Raw genomic sequence first — 22,064 nt, 5'->3', positions numbered from 1 at the left:
TTGGAGTAGCGAAACCCTGGAATCCAAAGCTATGATACCAAATGTTATGAAACCAGCTCAAGAAAAGATAGAAAAGATAGATCAATGCCTTAGAATTTAGCCTCTTCGAGGGGGCAACCTCCTTTACATTACATAAATGAACAATTCTTGGATGATTCAAATGACAAAACCTCCTTTCTATATATAGAGTCTAAGGAGTCACAATATAACCCAATCGACCTAATAATAATAATATAAAGCCACAAAAATAACAATAGAGGGATTCTATGGGGCACAGTAATAACAATATGGGGGCAATAGGGGCACAAAAATATTAATAAGGGGTACAACTACAATATTAATGGGGTAATCATTAGTATTATAGGGACCCAACACTTTCTATCTCAAATTACAATTCTTCATCATCTTTCTCATGGAAAGTCCTCTGTTTTTATATTACAAAAAAAGAGATTACAACATAAAATATTGTTGATAAGGGATGACCTGAGAATTGAAGATTCTTTGGATGTCCTTTCTAATTAAGGCATATTTAATACCTTTGAGTGAAGAAATCGAGAATCGTGTCTCTGAACTGACTCCTTGGTTTAGAACAACCTCATATAAAATCTTGCTAAATCTCCTTCGAGCATCCTTTGTTCATCCTCATAATTTATTCATAATAGGACTTCTCCCAACAAATTATTAGATCATTTTAGAGGTAAAATAAAATTAATTAAAACAAAATAAAATGAGTGAACTAAATCTATGAAAATCCAAGCTTTATGAAACAGTAGATCATGAATTTAGAACAAAAGGGTAAGGAACCATCATAGAAACTAAGAATTAAATGAAAGAAGTATGGAAATTTTGAGACCCAACACCCCCCTACAACTTGATATATATGGATTTATATAGTCTTTCCCTTTTTCTTAGATCCATGCTCAATTTATTTGATCAAGATTAACTCTTTTGACAAGATCCAACCTATTTGGTTCACTTCCTCTTGATTCTTTCAAAACTGGCATCTCAATCCTTCTTCCATGGCCTTGGAAAGTACTGATGTAACTATTTTCTTTCTTTGCTTGCCGCTTTCTTCTTTACGTTCACGCTTTTTGACTTGTTTTACGATTTAATTTTCCTAGTTTTATTGTTTGTCTTTGTAGTTATTTTCCAGTGAAATTGATTAAAATATCCCTAGAAACGAAGGACCCAACATGTATTGAACACAATCTATTGACTTACCCTCAAGTAAATGTTCTATATGTATATCTGATCCTTTTTGTGGTTGTGTAATTGCATCGATGTAACTTATCCTTGTATTGATGCACCTTCTTCAAATGAAGGACCCAACTTAGGAATTTCCTATAGAGTTTGAGATTTAAAACTGTGGTAATCATCCATTGTAGTCTTCCATGAAGTAGGTAAAGTGGTAGATTGATTGATAAATTGAATTGTAGTCTCAGTATTCAGTTTCTCTGGGTATGATGCACATAAGGTCTACCACTAAGCTTCTGCATCATAATTAAGTTTACAAAGCTACATGCAATTAGCTTTAGTGACAAGATTGTCAATATTTTCATCTTGAGCAAAAAACTGTTGCTGCTGCACTAGGTTAGAAATCATAAGAGCTTGTGCCATCAAACATTGTCTCTATTCATGCAATGGGTATAGAGGTTTATTATGTTTAGAAAGTAATCCAATCCAATCTTGAATTTGGCGAAAATTTTCCTAAGGACCTGTTGTGCTTATCAACAACCCCCCATTTATTAGTGTTAGTAATAACATTAATAAATGGGGACACTTCCAAAAAAATCAAAACGTAGCATTAAATCACGCCTTTCTTGTTTTTAGAATAAAATAAGATGTCAAAGTGGAACTTGCTAAAACATGGAAATTTAGCTTTTCATACTTTAAGCGCATGAAATGTCACAAACAATGAGTTTCTTATAAAAAGCGCTACATGATGAAAAGCCTTAGAATAACTTTATAACAGAAAGTCGTGAACATTAAGGTAAACCTTGAAAACCCGCTTTAGAAAAGATTATTCTCGCATCACAAAAAGTTATGGCGAACATCCCTTTTAAAAGTTACCCCTTGAAAATGCGATCCACGAGAATGCAAGATCATAAATCCTATAACCTTATCGCATCTCAATTTCAATTTCACGGTGCTACTTGATGTAACAATGGGTTTTAACGAAAACAGGTTTTGTGATATAGCAATATGTGATATTGTGAAGCAAATCACAAAATCGCTTTTATCGCAATTCGAAGGGCTCAGGGTTCTAGAAGAGTACTTCCCGACTTTCGATGTGAAGTTATGAACATTAAAGTTAAGCATAATGGTTCATTAGTGGTCATTTATTAAAAGAACGATTAGGATTAGTGTAAAGGACCATTTGACGCAAGCTGATATGTTTTGATGTGATTTAAAATTAAAGACCTCCCGTCACCTTATTTTCGTCCTTCTATTGATTATTCATGTATTCACTATCATTTTTATCATATCATGCTCTCTGCTTGCAACTTTCAGGAAGAACACACAGAACACAACATACGAAGAAATGGGTAAGAAAGGCAAGGCTCCCGTGTCTGAGAAGTTGGAAATGACCCCATTGTTCACAGACACTCCTTGTAATCGAGATGCAGGAACATCTAAGTGGGAATCTATGTATCAGTTGTTGGAGGAGGAAAAACCGAGAATTATGGAAGTAACAGTTACATCGGATGGATGTGACTCTTTTGATGCATCCATAACTGAACTTTCATGTTCATTTCTACACCGCATTGCAGCAAGGCCAAATATACTCCCCTATACCGACATGGTGAAATGGATTATAGATGACACAAACATATCTGACAGAAAATTCAAGACGGCAAGCCAGGAAGTCATCAGGTCATTTACTCCAAACAATTTGAGATGTATGTACCACTTACAAGAACCCCAGGCTAGCTACAACAAGAAATTTGTCGAGAAGTTTGCCAAGGAGAATGAAGACTTGGAAGAATGCACAAAGCACTATTCAAACAATGAGGAAAGGCTCAAAAAAGATAAAAACAGTATGTACACCACTGGTTCTCTGTGTTCCCCTTACTATTTTGCCGCTGCTATGTTATGTAGACTGTTTGGTAAACCAGACACCAACAAATTTTCATCATAATGGTTACCACTAGTGGATGCGGCTATCAATGCCACAATAATTAATTGGGCCCAAATCCTGTTAGATAATTTAGTTGCTGCAATTTTAGAATAAGAAGAAAAAGAAGCATTGATTCAAGGGTTTACCCTCCATTTTTTATGAGTTCCTATGTTATGGACGCTATTTGTTTCATTTCCAAATTTCCTATTATGGGATGGAAGCAGACAGTACAAAATCCACTTCCCATTCAGATTTATCACAAAGTCATGTGGGAATCAAGCTTTGTGTGACATTTCTTCAAAATTTTTCACGAAGTTATATTCCCAATCCATAAAAAGATCTACAATAGAGATGCCCCAAGGTTTTCCCAAGAAGCAGAGGTAGACATTCTCTCCATGGCAAGATGGTTTGGGGAAGAATTGTTCATGTATATCAGAGTATTTGGCAGCATTGCTTTACCCCATGTGCTACCTTTTTACGTCCCAGACAAACTGATGGCTAGGGAGATAGCCTATTAGACTTGCGGCGTGGGGGGAATGTGTTATCACTCAGGTTGTCCCTTTTGACTCCTAAAGGGATACGGCCGAGGTAACCACAAACCAACTTTGGACTGCAGGCCCTAGCTTGCCTGCAGTCAGAGAGGGCTCTCTCTTTATGATTTAGCTTTGTTGAAGGGGGTGATTTTAGGCTAGATATGATGCACAGGGGTTTTGATTGAGTTTTGGTGGGAAAACTGACACTTTCAGGTAGAGAGGTTGAGCATAGTCTGAATGTTTCAAACCATTGGTCGTGGAGTCGAGGAGGGGAACTGCTGGTGTGTTTCCTTAATAATAGTGAGGGAACATGGAGCAAGATAACTGAGGTTGAAGTAATTTTCAGGTTTAGTGGATGAAATGAACGCTAAAGAAAGAGAGGCAGTTAAGAATCTCTCCAACAGATTAGCAGAGAAAGTAACAGGGCGCTACCTAGGGGCAGTTAAGAATCCCTAGGTAATTGGCCAGCACAGGTGAACTGGGGCAAACATGATCCAGAAGGAATTCAATGTTCATAACCAATTCATTCAGAAGAAAACATCAAGAAACAACAGGAATTGAGCATAGAGAGTATTTAAACTAATTCTAGGCTATTCTTTCTTCCTTCTATTTAGATAATGGCAAACACATAAACAGAGATAAGAGGCACTTATTGCTTCAGGCCGCAGCGCAGGAATTCCATCTTCATCTCTTCAACACATTCATCAACAACAGACAGTTCGCTCTCCAAGCTTTAAGCAATCTTTGATTACAGAAAAGTTCAGGTATACACAGCGAGTCTCTAGTGAAAATTATCAATCAACCAACCCTTAAAACTATACAGAGGGTGGTATATATAGGGCAAAACTCTCTGCATTGTTCCTTTATTACATCTTGACCTAATTAGGTCATAAAAAATGACTACTTGACCTAATCCTATCCTAAAATAAATACAAAAAATATCTCGGGCCGTGCTCAGGGCCAATGTATCAAAACTGAATAAATGATGCTGTCCTTGGTGGCTTGCTGCAGTGATTTCTGCAATAAATGAGCATGGGTCTTTGTTTCCTTGCTGTCCTGGTGCTTTGAATGCCTTGACGGTGATTTGAAGGCAAGCATGGGCTGATGCTTATCGATTTGACTTTCTGGGGGCTTCATCAATATTCAGGTGCCTTGAGCCCCTAAAAAATCATGACTGATTCTCTCTGGCATCTTTTCTTCCACTGATACTCTCTGACAAAATCTGGATTGTGGATCTGATGTGCTGTGGGTCTAATCACCAGTAAATGGCCGCTGTTCGACCTCTGTATCATTTGGAATTGTCTTCTGATCCCTTTGATATGCTCTGTGAAGAAAACAGATCATTTTTGCGCCTTTTCGGGCTTCCTGGGGCTGCATGGAGCGAAGATTCCTTAAAGATTCCCTGAAGATTCTCCATTTTGGCCCAAAAAATCCTGCGATGAGCAGGAGCAAATCGCTCATCAAAAACTGCCTCAGAATTCGATTCCGGGGCTCCGAAGTGCGACTTTTGCGCCTCTGCGCCCAAAAAAGTGTTGATGATGTCAGCATTGTACGGTGGGTGACGTCAGTATGGCGACGTGGCGGGATGACATCAACATGACATCATCACATACGGTCGATGACGTGGCAGGGACACGTGGCAGTGACGTGGCAGGAGGCCACGCAGGCAGGTGACTCATCGGGTGATTGGGCAGCGGGGTGACATGGGCATGACTGTGCAGGGGGTGACGTGGGTTGGTGACGTCACCGGGCGGGGCGGTAAGCGATATGTGGCGCACCGCTTTTAAGGGATGGCGGTTTCGGAGGGGGGGGCTCCGCCATAGCCCGGCGCCTGACGCGTGGCGGGAGTACGGTGGCAAAACTGCCGAACTCCCGGACATTAAAGGTCGGGCGCGTCAGGGATGAGGATGCCCACTAGCCATAGATCTGCGGGGCTGTGGATCGGACGGCTGGCGGCGGACGAGATGGGATAGGGGGTTAACGGGCGGGAATATTCGCAGGAATATTCCAAATTTAATATGCGCGGCGGATGGGTTATAAACTTAGGAAAATGGGTTTACGGGGTTAAATAAAGGCACGGGTTAATATTTATGCATAAGAACTTTGGGTTAGGGGCGGAATGTGGGTTTTTACAACAGTGGGGTGAAATTTTTGACGGGGAAAGGTGAAATCATGGGTTTTTTTGGGGGTCTTTGGGGTTAAGGGAGAGGTTACTAGCTGACCAGATGTCAAACCAGTTCCTCAATGACGCGGATGGGCTAAAAACAGTCCCAGATGGACTGAGATTTCCTGGACTTGGTAGAATTATGGCTATAATGCCAGGGAGGGGTATTTACATAGGGGGATTTATATACATGATTTTAATAGGGGAAGGGAAAAACTAATAGGGAGTTATATAATAAGGGTGATGAGAAAAAGAGAGATGTTAGTGAACTCCAGCCTGAGTACCTCCAACGGAAAAAAACTGCCTCGGACCGAAAAATGAATTGCTTATCAAAATTGGAACACAGCAGTGGCCCTTAGACTAGCACAATCCTATGGATACTTTTTTGGCCATCTGTAGCAAATATGGAGCATTGCAGCATGCATAGCACGACATATTTGGCATGAAAAAATGTCGATCATGAAAGATGATTAACCTGCTGCAGCAGGAGGCTAACAGTGGCTCCACTTGGGGATGGCTTTTCCTTGTGAAAAGCCAAGAACAGCAGGTCAGATTGCCTTGTATTCAATTGTTGCTGTGTTCTGCAAATTTCTCTTGGCTGGCTGCCTTATTGATCCTACCTACCTACCTACCCTAACCAGCACTTACTTTGTTGTTAGGTGAAGTGAAATAGCCAATGCAGCCACTTAAGTAATAATAACATGAGTGGGCTTTGCTGCTTGTGCTTGCTAGTGACACCAACTGAGATTTTGCAATTTGTTATGGCTTTGTCAATCTTTGAGAAGATCAGGAAGCTACTGACCTCCTTTGCAGTGTTTAAATACTGTACAAAACTGTCCTGCAACATATATATACAATTTTTTGGCTGAATTAAAGGACTGTACAAAGGTTCAGGATCACTACCATGCCTTGGAGTCGGGAGATCATTGACAACTTGATACTGAGCCTTGCAGCCTGTTGATGGCAACATGCATTGATCTCTTTCATCATTCTGCCTGCCAGCGGATAGGTCATTCAGAACTTGCAGAGGTGTCTGCAATTTATTACAATCTGGCTTGAATAGGACTTGACTGATCTGAGCAGGCTGCTGGTCTTCTTCTTCTTTGAATAACTCAGATGGCTGAAAACAAAGAGGCAGGGGATCCACTTGGATCATTTGGTCATATGCTTCTGCTTCTGGGTCCTCCTCAATCTGATATTCAATGGCTCTTTGGGGCTGCAAAACTAGAGGCGATACCTTTGGAACAATATCTTGATTAACCTCCAGACGGTCAATAGCAGCGCGTGGTGACACTTGATCATATATAGCATGATAGTTATCCTTGATAAATTGAAAAGATTCAAAACAAAAGGGTAAAGTTCCTTCACTGAAATGAACACACTCTGCGTTTTCCTCCTTTTCTTCATAGCTGAGACGGGCACGCTGATCATTGGGTTCAGGTAGCTGAACCTGAACACTACTTCCTGCCAAAATAGGATCTGATTCCTCTGCAAGGCTGATTTGGTTGTTAGGCTCATAATCATCATCATACAAATCGTACTTGGGCAAACAGTTGAAAGAAGAGAAGCTATTATATTCACACAGTATATCAGGAGACTGCTCCATCATGTATGGCTGGTTGAATATGTCATCTATTTTGTGGCAGGTTTGTTTGTGAATGTCACTACTTTCCTGTTGTGAAATAGATCTATTCTGGTGCTCTGAACTTTCCACTTTCATTGTGATCAGCTGCATCATTTCCTCTGTCTTTTGTAACACGCTATGAAATATTTCTTCTTGCTCTGCTTTGCGCTGTTCCTCCCTCCTTTTTAGATTTGCCTCTACGTCCACAGCTATGTCCTGCATCTGTTTCAAAGTGGACGGGCATCTTCCTCTCAGACAGAATTCCATTTCTGTGGCTCTAGGATATTGCAATAGAGCTAAATCAAGGGGAGGTCTTATATTTAGAGGCATGGCTTGATAAACTTGATTGAATCTGTCTGAAAACTGCTGAACAGATTCATCTGAGTGCCTTTCTAAATGATTGTATTCTTCGATGAGCAAGAAGAGATTACCTATGATCATCCATCTATCAAGGAAAAGCTTGGCACACTACTGAAACTTAGAGATGCTCGCCTCAGGCAACACTTTAAACCAAGTCCTAGCTTCGCTTTGCAAAGAAAGGGAAAATAGTCTAAGACTGACATCTTCATTTTCCACTTCAAGTGTATTAAGATAATCTTCAAAATCCTGGATATGTTTCTGGGCAGTGGTGCCATTCTCTCCATCAAATCTAGGGAGATATTCAGGATGATTTGCCGGCAGGGGACCAAGCACAGGAGGCAAAATGAGCGGCTTATATCTTTCAGGAACTTTATGAGGCACAGGAGTATGTTCAGGAACTAGAAGACTGGACTCTATTTTTGGTTTCTCCTTGGTTGTATGATGATCTTCCACAGCATTTGAAAGCTGTTGCTCTGATGTGCAAGGAGGCTTTTCAACAATCTTTTCCAAAGGAAAAACACAAAAATCTGACATAAAATTGCTTTTAAAGTACAATATGCACAGCAAAATCTGGTGCAAGAGAAAGAACATGATTTCTTGGATGATAGTCCAAGTCGAGAGCCTGATCTGCTTATATAATTCCTTTGGGTTCATTTCTCCAGCGGAGTCTTTATTATGAGGATGATGTGGAGTCGCCAGGTGGATGAATCAACCTTAAAGTGCCTGATCTCTGTCCACCGTCACAGATCAGAGCTGAACATGAAAAACCCTGAAGAAAAGAAACACTTTCTCCAGAAAACGAGGCGAACTGGTCAAAATTGAGGATTCACACTAATAGACACATGATTCATTTCCCCAGTGGAGTCACCATTATGTTATCACTCAGGTTGTCCCTTTTGACTCCTAAAGGGATACGGTAGAGGTAACCACAAACCAACTTTGGACTGCAGGCCCTAGCCTGCCTGCAGTCAGAGAGGCCTCTCTCTTTATGATTTATCTTTGTTGAAGGGGGTGATTTTAGGCTAGATATGATGCACAGGGGTTTTGATTGAGTTTTGGTGGGAAAACTGACACTTTCAGGTAGAGAGGCTGAGCATAGTCTGGATGTTTCAAACCATTGGGCGTGGAGTCGAGGAGGGGAACTGCTGGTGTGTTTCCTTAATAACAGTGAGGGAACATGGAGCAAGATAACTGAGGTTGAAGCAATTTTCAGGTTTAATGGATGAAATGAACGCTAAAGAAAGAGAGGCAGTTAAGAATCTCTCCAACAGATTAGCAGACAAAGTAACAGGGCACTACCTAGGGGCAGTTAAGAATCCCTAGGTAATTGGCCAGCACAGGTGAACTGGGGCAAACATGAGCCAGAAGGAATTCAATGTTCATAACCAATTCATTTAGAAGAAAACATCAAGAAACAACAGGAATTGAGCATAGAGAGTATTTAAACTAATTCTAGGCTATTCTTTCTTCCTGCTATTTAGATAATGGCAAACACATAAACAGAGATAAGAGGCACTTATTGCTTCAGGCCGCAGCGCAGGAATTCCATCTTCATCTCTTCAACACATTCATCAACAACAGACAGTTCGCTCTCCAAGCTTTAAGCAATCTTTGATTACAGAAAAGTTCAGGTATACACAGCGAGTCTCTAGTGAAAATTATCAATCGACCAACCCTTAAAACTATACAAAGGGTGGTATATATAGGGCAAAACTCTCTACAGAGTTCCTTTATTACATCTTGACCTAATTAGGTCATAAAAAATGACTACTTGACCTAATCCTATCCTAAAATAAATACAAAAATTATCTCGGTCCGTGCTCAGGGCCGATGTATCAAAACTGAATAAATGATGCTGTCCTTGGTGGCTTGCTGCAGTGATTTCTGCAATAAATGAGCATGGGTCTTTGTTTCCTTGCTGTCCTGGTGCTTTGAATGCCTTGACGGTGATTTGAAGGCAAGGATGGGCTGATGCTTATCGATTTGACTTTCTGGGGGCTTCATCAATATTCAGGTGCCTTGAGCCCCTAAAAAATCATGACTGATTCTCTCTGGCGTCTTTTCTTCCACTGATACTCTCTGACAAAATCTGGACTGCGGATCTGATGTGCTGCAAGTCTAATCACCAGTAAATGGCCGCTGTTCGACCTCTGTATCATCTGGAATTGTCTTCTGATCCCTTTGATATGCTCTGTGAAGAAAACGGATCATTTTTGCGCCTTTTCGGGCTTCCTGGGGCTGCATGGAGCGAAGATTCCTTAAAGATTCCCTGAAGATTCTCCATTTTGGCCCAAAAAATCCTGCAATGAGCAGGCGCAAATCGCTCATCAAAAACTGCCTCAGAATTCGATTCCGGGGCTTCGAAGTGCTATTTTTGCGCCTCTGCGCCCAAAAAAGTGCTGATGACGTCAGCATTGTACGACGGGTGACGTCAGCATGATGTCAGTATGGCGACATGGCAGGATGACATCAGCATGACGTCATCACGTACGGTCGATGACGTGGCAGGTATGGTGGCGGGGACACGTGGCAGTGACGTGGCAGGAGGTCACGCAGGCAGGTGACTTATCGAGTGATTGGGCAGGGGGGTGACATGGGCATGACTGTGCAGGGGGTGAAGTGGGCTGGTGACGTCACCGGGCGGGGCGGTAAGTGGTATGTGGCGCACCGCTTTTAAGGGATGGCGGTTTCGAAGGGGGGGGCTCCGCCACAGCCCGACGCCTGACACGTGGTGGGAGTACGGTGGCAAAACCGCCGAACTCCCGGACGTTGAAGGCCAGGCGCGTCAGGGATGAGGATGCCCGCCAGCCGTAGATCTGCGAAGCTGTGGATCGGACGGCTGGCAGCGGACGCGATGGGATAAGGGGTTAACGGGCGGGAATATTCGCAGGAATATTCTGAACTTAATATGCGCGGCGGATGGGTTATAAACTTAGGAAAATGGGTTTACGGGGTTAAATAAAGGCGCGGGTTAATATTTATGCATAGGAACTTTGGGTTAGGGGCGGAATGTCGGTTTTTACAGCGGTGGGGTGAAATTTTTCACGGGGAAAGGTGAAATCATGGGTTTTTTTGGGGGTCTTTGGGGTTAAGGGAGAGGTTACTAGCTGACCAGATGTCAAACCAGTTCCTCAATGACGCGGATGGGCTAAAAACAATCCTAGATGGACTGAGATTTCCCGGACTTGGTAGAATTATGGCTATAATGCCAAGGAGGGGTATTTACATAGGGGGATTTATATACATGATTTTAATAGGGGAAGGGAAAAAATAATAGGGAGTTATATAATAAGGGTGATGAGAAAAAGAGAGATGTTAGTGAACTCCAGCCTGAGTACCTCCAACGGAAAAAAACTACCGCGGACCGAAAAATGAATTGCTTATCAAAATTGGAACACAACAGTGGCCCTTAGACTAGCACAATCCTATGGATACTTTTTTGGCCATCTGTAGCAAATATGGAGCATTGCAGCATGCATAGCACGACATATTTGGCATGAAAAAATGTCGATCATGAAAGATGATTAACCTGCTGCAGTAGGAGGCTAGCAGAATGAGTAAAGTACTGAAAGATTCCAAGAAGGCCATTTGGCCCCAATTTCCTTTAATATGCATAGAATTTGCATTGCATGACTTAGGTCATGCTTTCAAAGAAGTTAATAATGTATTATCTTTACAACTACCAAAGTTCCCCGGAAGGCAATATGATCCCTTTAGTGTTGTAAGTAATTTTACTACATGGTTAAAATAAAAGTATTTTCCCATGAAGAAGATCCCTTTGATGTTGTTTTCCTGCAAAAAAAATACCTTCAAAGAGGTTCAACATATAGCACGAATTCTTTTTGACCAAGAAAGTCTCCAGAATTTTGACAATTACAGAAAACAGAGGTTATCTAAGGTCTCATTGGACCAATTACTCATCGAACGAATAAGAGAACCTACTCCCAGTGTTAGCATAAGTGATGATTCAAAAGAAAAGTCCAAAACAAGTTTAGAAAAAGAATCAGAAAAAAAGCCTAGTAATCAGTCCTAGGATGAACCTAGTAAGGATGAGGAGTCAATAAAAGAAACAGCTCTGTCTATAGCAGATTCTGATCAGCAGACTTCATCAATAAAACAAGTTGAGGCCTCAACTCCCCTTACAAAGCAAACAGAGCCACTAGTAATTGATCTAGAAGGGGAATGGGAAAATTTTAATAAGATACTTAACATAGAAGAACAAAGCGTAGAGCCACCAACAAATCCAAAAGAGACGACCACGGAAATGGTAATAGAAAGGGCTGTCAACACTCAAGAAACAGAGCACATTCCCATTTCTCCCTCATCTGAGATTGTACTAAGAATAGAGAAAATTCCTCCTCTAGATGTATTTTACAGCCCTCAACATAAAGCTGTCGTCAGAAGGAAAATAAAGAAAAGAAAGTTGGATTTTGTGCTCGCTCCCGAGGATGAACCTCTAGATGTTGTTTGGAAAGATCCCTCTACAGATCCATCGACAAATCTCACTAGGCTCTCACAGGTCGCAGGTGCATATGCTTCAACAACTATTGATAAAGCAGCAGAGGTTCAATTGCTACTTAAAGAAAAAGAAGATATGATTTTGTTTTTGGAACAACAATTACAGCAATTCAGCATCAATCAACAAGCGGAAACATAGTTGGTAAAACTTCAACAAGACTTCCAACAAATGCAATTAGCACATCAAAGCAGTTTAGCTAGTAAAGAAGAACAATTACAAGGTATAAGAGAACTGCATAAAAATGATCCCAAAATTTAAGAGTTTATCACATAGGCACTTGGTCTCGATTCCCAGCTCTTGCAACAGAAAGAACTATTATGCCAGAAGATTTTGCAATAGAATTCCCTTGCGAAATGAGCGATAATATTACAAATCAAGTCATAGAATTGCGACTTGAATATGATTCAATTTTTAAGAAAGTCTTAGACTTCTTAAACTGGCAGAAATCTAAAGAAGGGAAAAGAGAAGACATGCCCAAAGTTGACAAATCGCATAAAGATATTTTATTTGCAAAATGGTATTCTTGGCTAAGGGAAGCATAACAGGCGATGGAAGATGCGGCGACAGCAACGAACAATGTCATCAAATGTGTAAATGAAAATCTACACAAGGCTAATTTGGTAGCAGAAACTACCCCTGGCTTTCTTCCAAAAGCACAACAGCTTCAAGCAGAATGGAAACAAGCAGCGAAGGAAAGGGCAGAGGCAATCAAATAGGTAAACAGATTGAATTGGGAAGCATACTGGCAATACCTGGTGAAGCCACATAGCTAATGGATGACCCTGAAGTGCCTGATGACTTCCGCTGAGAAGATAGTGCCAGCTCTCACCAACGCCATATTTGTATGATAATTAAAAGCTGAAGTCGGCCAACCGACACTCTTAAAACCGATGTTGGATATTTGCGATCTAAAGAATCAGATGCAGGATTAGTCATAGATATAATTTATTTTTGTTTTTGTTATTTTTGCTTAAAATGAGGTAGGTTGTTTAAACCTCCTCATCTATTTTTGTAATATTTATTTTTAGATTTCATAGAGTAGTATTTAAACCCCTCTCATGCATTTAGAGAGGGGTCTAGAGTTTTATCAAAAACATTCTTCAGAACGTGCATTTTCCCCCCCACTAAGGAGGTTTTGATAAAATCAATGGAACGAGATTTATTTTCTATTTGAGTTTAACATCTGCTACTGAAATTGCACTTTTGTACTCTTAGTTGATGTTAAGTGATTTGAAGATAGATTGATATTGCTGCAGCTCATGAGTAGGACATATTACAAATGGTATTTTTATCTCCTAATTCCTTTTACTTATTTGTTAAGCAATAAATCATTTTCATTTATTTATATATGAAAGTTTAAATGTTTAGTTATCATTATTGCACTTTTGTATGGTGATGACTTACTCTTTATGCTGAGTATGTGAATGACTCTTTATGCGATATATTTCTCATGTTGTTTCAGTTTATTTTTTATATGAAACAATCATTCTTAAATGGATTCTGTTCTTATTGTTATTGAATTATCTTCATTATCAGTCACTTTCAGAAATTATTTTAGATCGCCTATGTGAACATTACTCCCAGGAGAGTCTTAAAGTTAGATGTTTTCTTTGATTATGATAGATTGCATATGATAGTTAGAGGATAGATTAGATTTAGAAAAAGTATTCACCCCATAAAACCCCAAAAATTAAAACATCATCCCATTAGCATACGCACATTATAAATAGATTGGGAAACTGGTCCCATCATCCCCAGTTAGAGCCACTATCCCAAATGGAAAAGGAGCTATCTTAAGGTCCGGACCGGGTGGTTATCCCCCTTGTTGGAGTACTGATTTTTCGAGCCTTCAACATATTTGGCACTAGAAGGAGGGCCTGAATATGAATGGAAAGTAAATCTACATCTTCACGCCATTCTAATGGTAAAAATCCCTCACCATCACCCTCAACTTCTGATCCGGATTTAAACAGGAACGCAACAAATTACAGAGATAACCATATACACAAAGATGCAACGGAAATAATACTTCATTTCATTAATGGAAAATACTGAAATATGCTTACAACCAGAAATAGAAATAAACCAGCTAGGGCGATGGTAGCTTATCTCTGAGAAGAGATGTGATGGCTACATGCCTCTGAACTGTGTTACAATGAGGCTCGAAGGCCTATTTATTGTTGAGAAACAATGGAAAACCCTTAACATTCCAAAACCTAACCCTAGGAGATGAAACGCCAAACTGTGGGCCCCGTTTGGGGGTAAGTTGGTACATCAACTTCCCGGGGTCGTAACTTTGGCATATGATCTTCGTTTGACGTGTACAATAGCTCATTAGAAAGATCTATTTGAGCACTATCATTGTTGGAACGGGCAACATCGGTCCATTCCATGGACCCATGTTGCCCGCGGATTCCCCAAAAAACGTCGTTTAGGGCCTCAAAACGGCTCCGGAAGTTCAGGACCCGAAAAACTGCTAAAAATAGTAAGTTGTGCTACAATTAAGGAAACTGAAAATGCTGAGAAAGACAATGGTGGGGGTCCAGGTGGACTTGGCAGGTGGCCACCAATATCCACCTGGATCATTCCTCCCCCCTTAGGAAGCAATGGTCCCCATTGCGTTGAGCTCCTCCATGAGATGAGGAAACTTCTGCTGAACTTGTTCCCTGGTGAGCCACTTTCCCTGCTGAAGGAGTTGGCCTGCTTTGAAAACTCGATACAGTTGGATATTCTGTTGGCGAGTGTTCTTTATCTGTGTGTCCATGATCCGATCAGTTGCAGCTTGTTCCATGCAATCTGGATTTAATTCTGTGGGTTTGAGCTGTTCTGCAATGTCGGATGTGTCTAGCAATGGTGGAAAGTATGGCAGAAGGCGGTCCACATTGAACACTGGGTGCAGGCCAAGGAATGGGGGAATGTTGAGTTCAAATGCATTGTCTCCCATAGCCTTAGTAATGGTGTAAGGACCATATCGGAGTGGTCTCAATTTCCGATAGGCTCCAGTAAGGCGTTCCTTTTGCAAATGCAACAAGACTTTGTCGCCCACCTGAAACTTGTGTGGCACCCGATGTTGATCATGTCGCTGCTTGTACTTGGCATTTGATTTCTCAAGAATGTCATGGACCTGCTGGTGAATATGTTGGATGCGCTCAATGAAGCTGGTGGCCTTATCTGTTTCGGACTGGACATGAGCTGAATTCATGTGAGTAGCTGCAAGTGGCATGGCCACATCAATGGGGCATAGTGGCTGGAATCCAAAACCCACCTGAAAAGGGCTATGGCCAGTGGAGCTGTGAAGAGCTCGGTTGTAGCTGTGCTGAACATAGGGGAGGCTCTCGTCCCATGTGCGTCGATGCTTTGAGTCATACATGCGCAGAATGTGCACAATCATCCTATTGACAACCTCTGTCTGGCCATCAGTTTGAGGATGGAAGGCTGTGGACTTCATGAGTTTGGTGTCCAGCATTGACCAGAGACTGGACCAAAATGTGCTGAGAAACCAACTGTCCCGATCTGAGATGATAGACTGTGGGATCCCAAAGTGCACCCACACTCGTTCAAAGAAGAGTTTAGCAGTGGCTTCTGCTATGATATTCTTCTTGCAGGCCACCATAATGGCCATCTTCGAGAACCTGTCGACGACCACAAAAACACAGTCATTTCCATGCTTAGTGGAAGGGAGGTCTGACATGTAATCCATGGAGATGGATTCCCAAGGTCGACTAGGGTAGGCAACGGGGTATAGAGGCCGTGCTTCTTAATGGCCGGTTTGGCAATGGCATAGGCAGTACATGATCGGATGTACTTCCCAACATCCTGTCGAAGATTCGGCCAATATAAATAATTTTGCAGTACTGCCACTGTTTTCTTGACCACAAAATGCCCAGCAGCCCGACTGTAATGTGCTTCCCAAATCATCTTGGCACGCTCGCTTGAAGGAACACAAAGGTGACCGAGGTGGCATAATAGGGCATCCTGGAGGTGAAAATCTGCAACCTACTGACCCTCCAAGAGTGTCTGGTATGTGTGGCCGAATTCTGGGTCGCTTTTGTAGAGAAGTGGCCAATCAGAAGTCTCGTGCCCACAAGAGTTGAGCACGGTGGTTAGCGCCATGATCGGTGGTCGACTGAGGCAATCTGCAACATTATTGGTGCTGCCCTTTTTATACTTGATATTCAAGTGAAACTGTTGCAGGTATGTAGACCACTTCTGATGGCGATCATTCTGCAATTTCCCTTGGGTCTGTATGAACTGCAGAGGTCGGTGGTCTGTGTGGATGACTGTTTCCTTCCCCAAAATGTAATGCTTCCATTGTCAGCAGGCCTGTACAATGGAATACATCTCTTTATCATAAGTGGGGTACTTCCGGACTGTGTCTGAAAGGGTTTCACTGTGATATGCCACTGGATGTCCATGTTGAGTAAGGACTGCCCCAATAGCATAGTCAGAGGCATCTGTCTCGAACTCAAATGGTTTTTGTAAATCTGGTAACACGAGCACTGGTGCCGTGCAGAGGCGATCCTTCAACTCTGTTAGCCACCTATACCAATAGGTTTCATATTTCATGATGGCTATAGAAGTTCCAAATATGCTCTGCTTTGATTATGCAAAGATCCCATATTTCCAAAGGAGTACAAGGTGTGTAAATAGCTTAATGTGTCCCAATTTTGATGGATGGTCCAACAGTCTAATCTGGATCATTCCATGGTTTAAATTTCCAGTTGTAGAATAGAGAAAGAAGTCTGTCCAAACTGTTTAATCTTGGCAGACAAGTAGCTTAGGTAGAGAAATTAAGGTTCCACACTGCTTAATCTGGGACCTTGGAAGAAATAAGGGTAGAAGTAGATAGAAAAAAAAAAGAAAAACCCAAAGAAAAGAAAAGGCAAGTAAGGGTCTGCAAGTCCAAGTGCACCCTCCAAGAAGAAATAAAAAATGCTAGGCAAAGTAGCTGGGTAAGTAGATGGGGTTGCAGAAGTGATATTCATTTCCAGAGTGAATCTTGCTGGTTCAGATAAGAAAACAAGGCAAAGGAGCATGTCTAATTCCCCAAATCCCCTTCCACTCCTATTACTAACATCCCTTCATCCATGGAGAGTTATGAAAAATCTGAAGTGTTATGATGGTTCTTATGACTCTAAAAGCCACATTTCCTATGTAAAAATCTTTTCATTTTGATCTACTCCTTAAACTAAGTTAGTCTCAAACAAACTTAGTGTTTTCTCCCTTCACTCATTTCCCCCATATTAACCCTAACTTTACTATGTAAATCCCCTATATTACCTTTCCCCTACTAGTATTAACACCATGGTGTATAAACCCCAAATCTTGTATAAATATCCCTCCCCTTGGTGTTATAGCCAATAAGTTCTATGTGAGGGATCAAATGACACCTGGTCATCTTGATGAACCTAAGTCCAACCCCCCTCCCCTCTTCTGAAGTCACTTAACCCCTTAGAAAACTTCATTTGCCAAAAGAGCCTCATAAATGACCTTGTTTTACCTATACCCGCTTCATTTGCAAAAATAACCCAAAATACCCACTTTGTTCGCTTATCCTAAGTATCGGGCCTGTATTATTGCGCATTGAAAACCATTATAAAACCCCTTTATCCATGAAGCCCCTTTGAAACTACCAAAAAACCCCGAAAAACCCACTTTCCGCTGCTTAACCAAAGTTTGCGCATATATTCAATTTTTCGGAATATATTGAAAAGACATCAAAAAATATAGATTTATTCCTCCGCCCGTGGCCGTATCCACCTATCATGTCATCATCCCGTCCACCGTCGGATCAGATCCAAGGGATCCGACGGTCCTTATTAATATCGGAGCGGTCCCCGCAACAGAGGTTTAGCGCCTGAGAAAGTGACGTTGCGTTACGTCAGGGCGCGGCCACGCGTCGCCCATTGAGGGCTCTCGGAGCAACCTTTGACAAGGGCGGGGCCATATCATAACCGCCCCGAGAAACCGCAGCTGTTAGGGCTAAACCGTAACTGTTAGGTCATTCACCGCCCGGTTTGCGGGTCCAGCGCCATCCCCACGACATCACCGTGCCTGCCACCGCATCACACTTTTGTCCGCATCTGTGCCAACGTGCCTGCCACCGCATTACCCCGTGGACCAATGGCTGCCTGCCACCTCATCCGATGACGTCATGCTGACGTCATCCGAGGCTGACCCCACCCTATGACGTCATGCGGACGTCATCACAGAAAAAGCGCCAAATTGCAAAAGGTCCATATTTTAGCCAAAAAACGCGTTTTTCATACTTTTCGCTCATTTGCTATTATTTCCTCTGCATGTTATTTCATGTCCTGAACTGCGCCACCTGCGGGAAACGACCTGAAGACCTCAAGAGCACCAATTCCACCCACAGTTACGACCTCTGTTCGCGGTTAGCCAGTTTTCCTCTACAGCACCAACTACATCAACAACTGCACCAACAACAGAGCAGACTCATAGTCTGGATATGCAGAAGCTCCAAAATGAAATTCAAGTCCTGGAAGCTCAAATGTTGGAGCTCAATTCAGCCAAAGAATCTTTGGCTAAAGTAAATGAGAGATATGATAAGAGCAAACAGAATGCAGCTGAAAAGGAACGAGAAATAAAAGCTCTAAAGAAGAGGATAACTGAGCTTGAGAAGGATCTCGCACTACAAAAGGTGACAACAGAGCTAAAAGCAGTCCTTTGGGCCAATATTGGCCGGTCTATCACCAATCAGTGGCAGTACATTGAGACTATAGATGAACAATCAGTACTCATTGCAAAGGCAAACAGGGAAATACACAGAGCTAGAACAAGCCTTGGCAACATGCCTGATGCTGCCACCAGAATGATCAATATTTTAAGCAACAGGACAAGCTCTCAACTGGCCACCATGGGAATTGCTCACAGGACTGAGACAATCTCAATGGTTAAAAGGGTCCTGACACTACGAAACCTGGTTGGAACATTGGAAAGAAGAACCCAGGATATGCAGACTGAAATCAACAAGTTCATGGACAGATTTCAGGCATTACAGAACAGAGGCCTCCCCAGCATATTAAGCAGTGTAGGAAGACTGCTTACCCTTGAAAACTACACTAAGAGGGTTGATGCCTATGCTGCAAGACAAATTGCAAGACAGCCCAGCACTTCAGCAGAATCGGGGCCAGCATCAGGGCAAACTTTATACAATAGGGTGGACAACCTATTTTTTATTATGAATGAGATCAATCATCTGTTTGATGTGCCTCCAAATTTTTTTAAGTATACAGAAGCAGATGAAACCATAGAGGCAATTGTGAAGCACCAATTGCCCACACAGGAAGTCTGGAAGAATTTGACACAGATGATATTATCAAGCCAGAACCTGTAAATGCTAATTTTTTCCAGTTTATAAGTAAGTCATACACAGGCAGAATTTTGATAGATAAGCATACAGAGCAAAGATGAAAGGCTGAGGCAACTCAGCAGGGTTATTCGGTCGCCACATCAGCAATCACAGTCACAGATGGCAAACCCGAGAAAATACAGCGCAACAAGAAATAAAGACGCGTTATTCAGCATTAAAGCAAAGCGGCTCAACCGACTCAATTACCTCCAAAGGTCAAATTATCCTCTGACAGACATAAAGAGCATTTATGCTGCATTCAAAGTTGCAAAAACTTCTTTTCTACTTTCTGTACGAATCTATGAAGATATTTTCTCTCTCAGATGACTCAATGCGTGAGATATTTTGTATAAACATTCCTATAAATTCCCCTTCGCATGAGCTTGCAAGGGATGTTGTTGATTTCTCCTGAAGAAGTTCTTATGCTGTAATCCTTTCAGAAGTTAATAAAGAAAGTGATGGAATTTCTAGGATTTCTGAGGTGTTGAATGCATCCTGGTGTCTGTTGGAAACTGCTGGATTCCTGTGTATTTCGCCATACAATAAGTCTCTGTAACTCTCTCTGTTATGTATTTTGTTTGTTAAAATCCATATGTTATCTCACTTTAAATATCTAGCAACAAGGAAAAAGAATAACTTTCAGGATTTATTCAATGAATACCCTGAGTTCAATCTGTGTTGTTAATCAATGTTTTCTTCAGATGCAATCTTGATAAGTGTAATTCTTAATTGCTGCACTTTCAGAATACATCTTTCATAGTAGCCTTTGTCACAGGAATTCAAGTTTGCTCCTGTGCAGCGTGCCTCACTTTCACCTCACCAGCTTAATAGAAAATTCTTAATTTCTTTCTGTTGGTTGACATACATCACCATTTAAGCTAAGTTTGTTTGTCTAAGATACGCAATAGGCCCTGCAGTTTGAACACCACCAATCCTGCATATCAAATCATTTCACAACTCCAGACTCCATTGCCCAATGGCATTTCACTCCTTAAACACTACATCGTAAGACCTGAAAGAAATCCTTCAACCAAAACCTGAGCATAATAGCTAGCCTAAAACACCATCATAACAGAGACAAATCATAAAGAGAGAGCCCTCTCTGATTACAGTTTGGCTAGAAGCTGTGATCCAAAGATTGGTTAGTGGTTACCCCGGCCGTATTCCCTTGGGAGTCATAGGGAACAACCTGGGTGATAACATAATTGGCGACTCCACTGGGGAGTGCTTGAGTTTTTTCAATTACCACATATTTTCATAGCTACTATCAAGCCTGAAATCAGCCAAGAGGCCTTTAATCTGTTTCTGTATCACATTAACAGCTTTAAGGAGGAGCTTGTTTAGGGAATCTTCATCTTAGCTCTGAGAATATATAGCCATTCTAAAATCTCCATTCAGTCCTTGCAGATATAAAATCTTCCCACAAAATCCTAAAAAAAAAAAAAAAAAAAACAGTTAGAAACTGGCTCCTAAGAGGAATCCACGGCACACTAGAGCAAATCCTGACCCTAATCCACCCATCATTGTTGATAATCCAAATACCATCCCTAGAAACATTAGGAGGCAGCAGAGGCAGGAGAAACCTGCTGATTTGACTTCAGAGTCAGATCATCCCACCCTCATCCCTACTCCATGCAAGGTCCTTTTCCGGTCTACCGCTAGTTCCCCTAGCTCACCGTGCACATCTCAAACTCCTCCTCTCACATCCTCATCCACTGCTCATATCCCCTTGACCAACACTCTAGGTTCATCCTCACTTGTCACCCCTATCATACCCGTTGTTCCTATTATCCCAGCTGCCCCTCTTAATCCTCTAAATCCTGTAAATATGGCTAACAGATATGCACCCTTGCAGATACCAGCTAATGCTGCAGCTTTACCTCAAGATTACCAAAGCAAAATCTCGTATTTTGACTCCAATGGCTCTCTGACAGCTGTCCAGCATGCGAAGAAGATGCAAGACCATTTTGAGACCTATGAAATAGATGATGACAGTGTCAGAATGAGGATGTTTGTTCAAAGCCTAACCGGGGATGTAAGAACTTGGTTTAGATCCCTGAATGCAAACTCCATTACAACTCCTGATGAACTGTATCAAGCCTTTACTACTAGATGGGAAAAGAAGAAAGATCCTCTGCACATACTTGGTGAATATGAAACAATCAAGAGAGGTCCTCAAGAGACCGTTCTGGAGTATTGTGCTAGATTCAACAATGTGTACAATGCAATACCACAAAACCTAAGACCCCCTCCTGATTTGGCCTTGTACAAATTCCCTGATGGATTTGATCCTGACATGGCATATCAGTTGAAGGAAAGAGAACCTGAAACCCTTGAAGATGCTCAAAAGGCTGCTGTCATAGTGGAAGCAAAC

This window comes from Pinus tabuliformis, chromosome 6 (genome assembly GCF_031772625.1).
Source record: "Pinus tabuliformis cultivar Carrire ecotype Pingquan chromosome 6, CPIR1, whole genome shotgun sequence".
Taxonomy (NCBI): Eukaryota; Viridiplantae; Streptophyta; class Pinopsida; order Pinales; family Pinaceae; genus Pinus; species Pinus tabuliformis.
The sequence above is the reverse complement of the archived record's forward strand: the minus strand, read 5'-3'. Positions refer to the sequence as shown.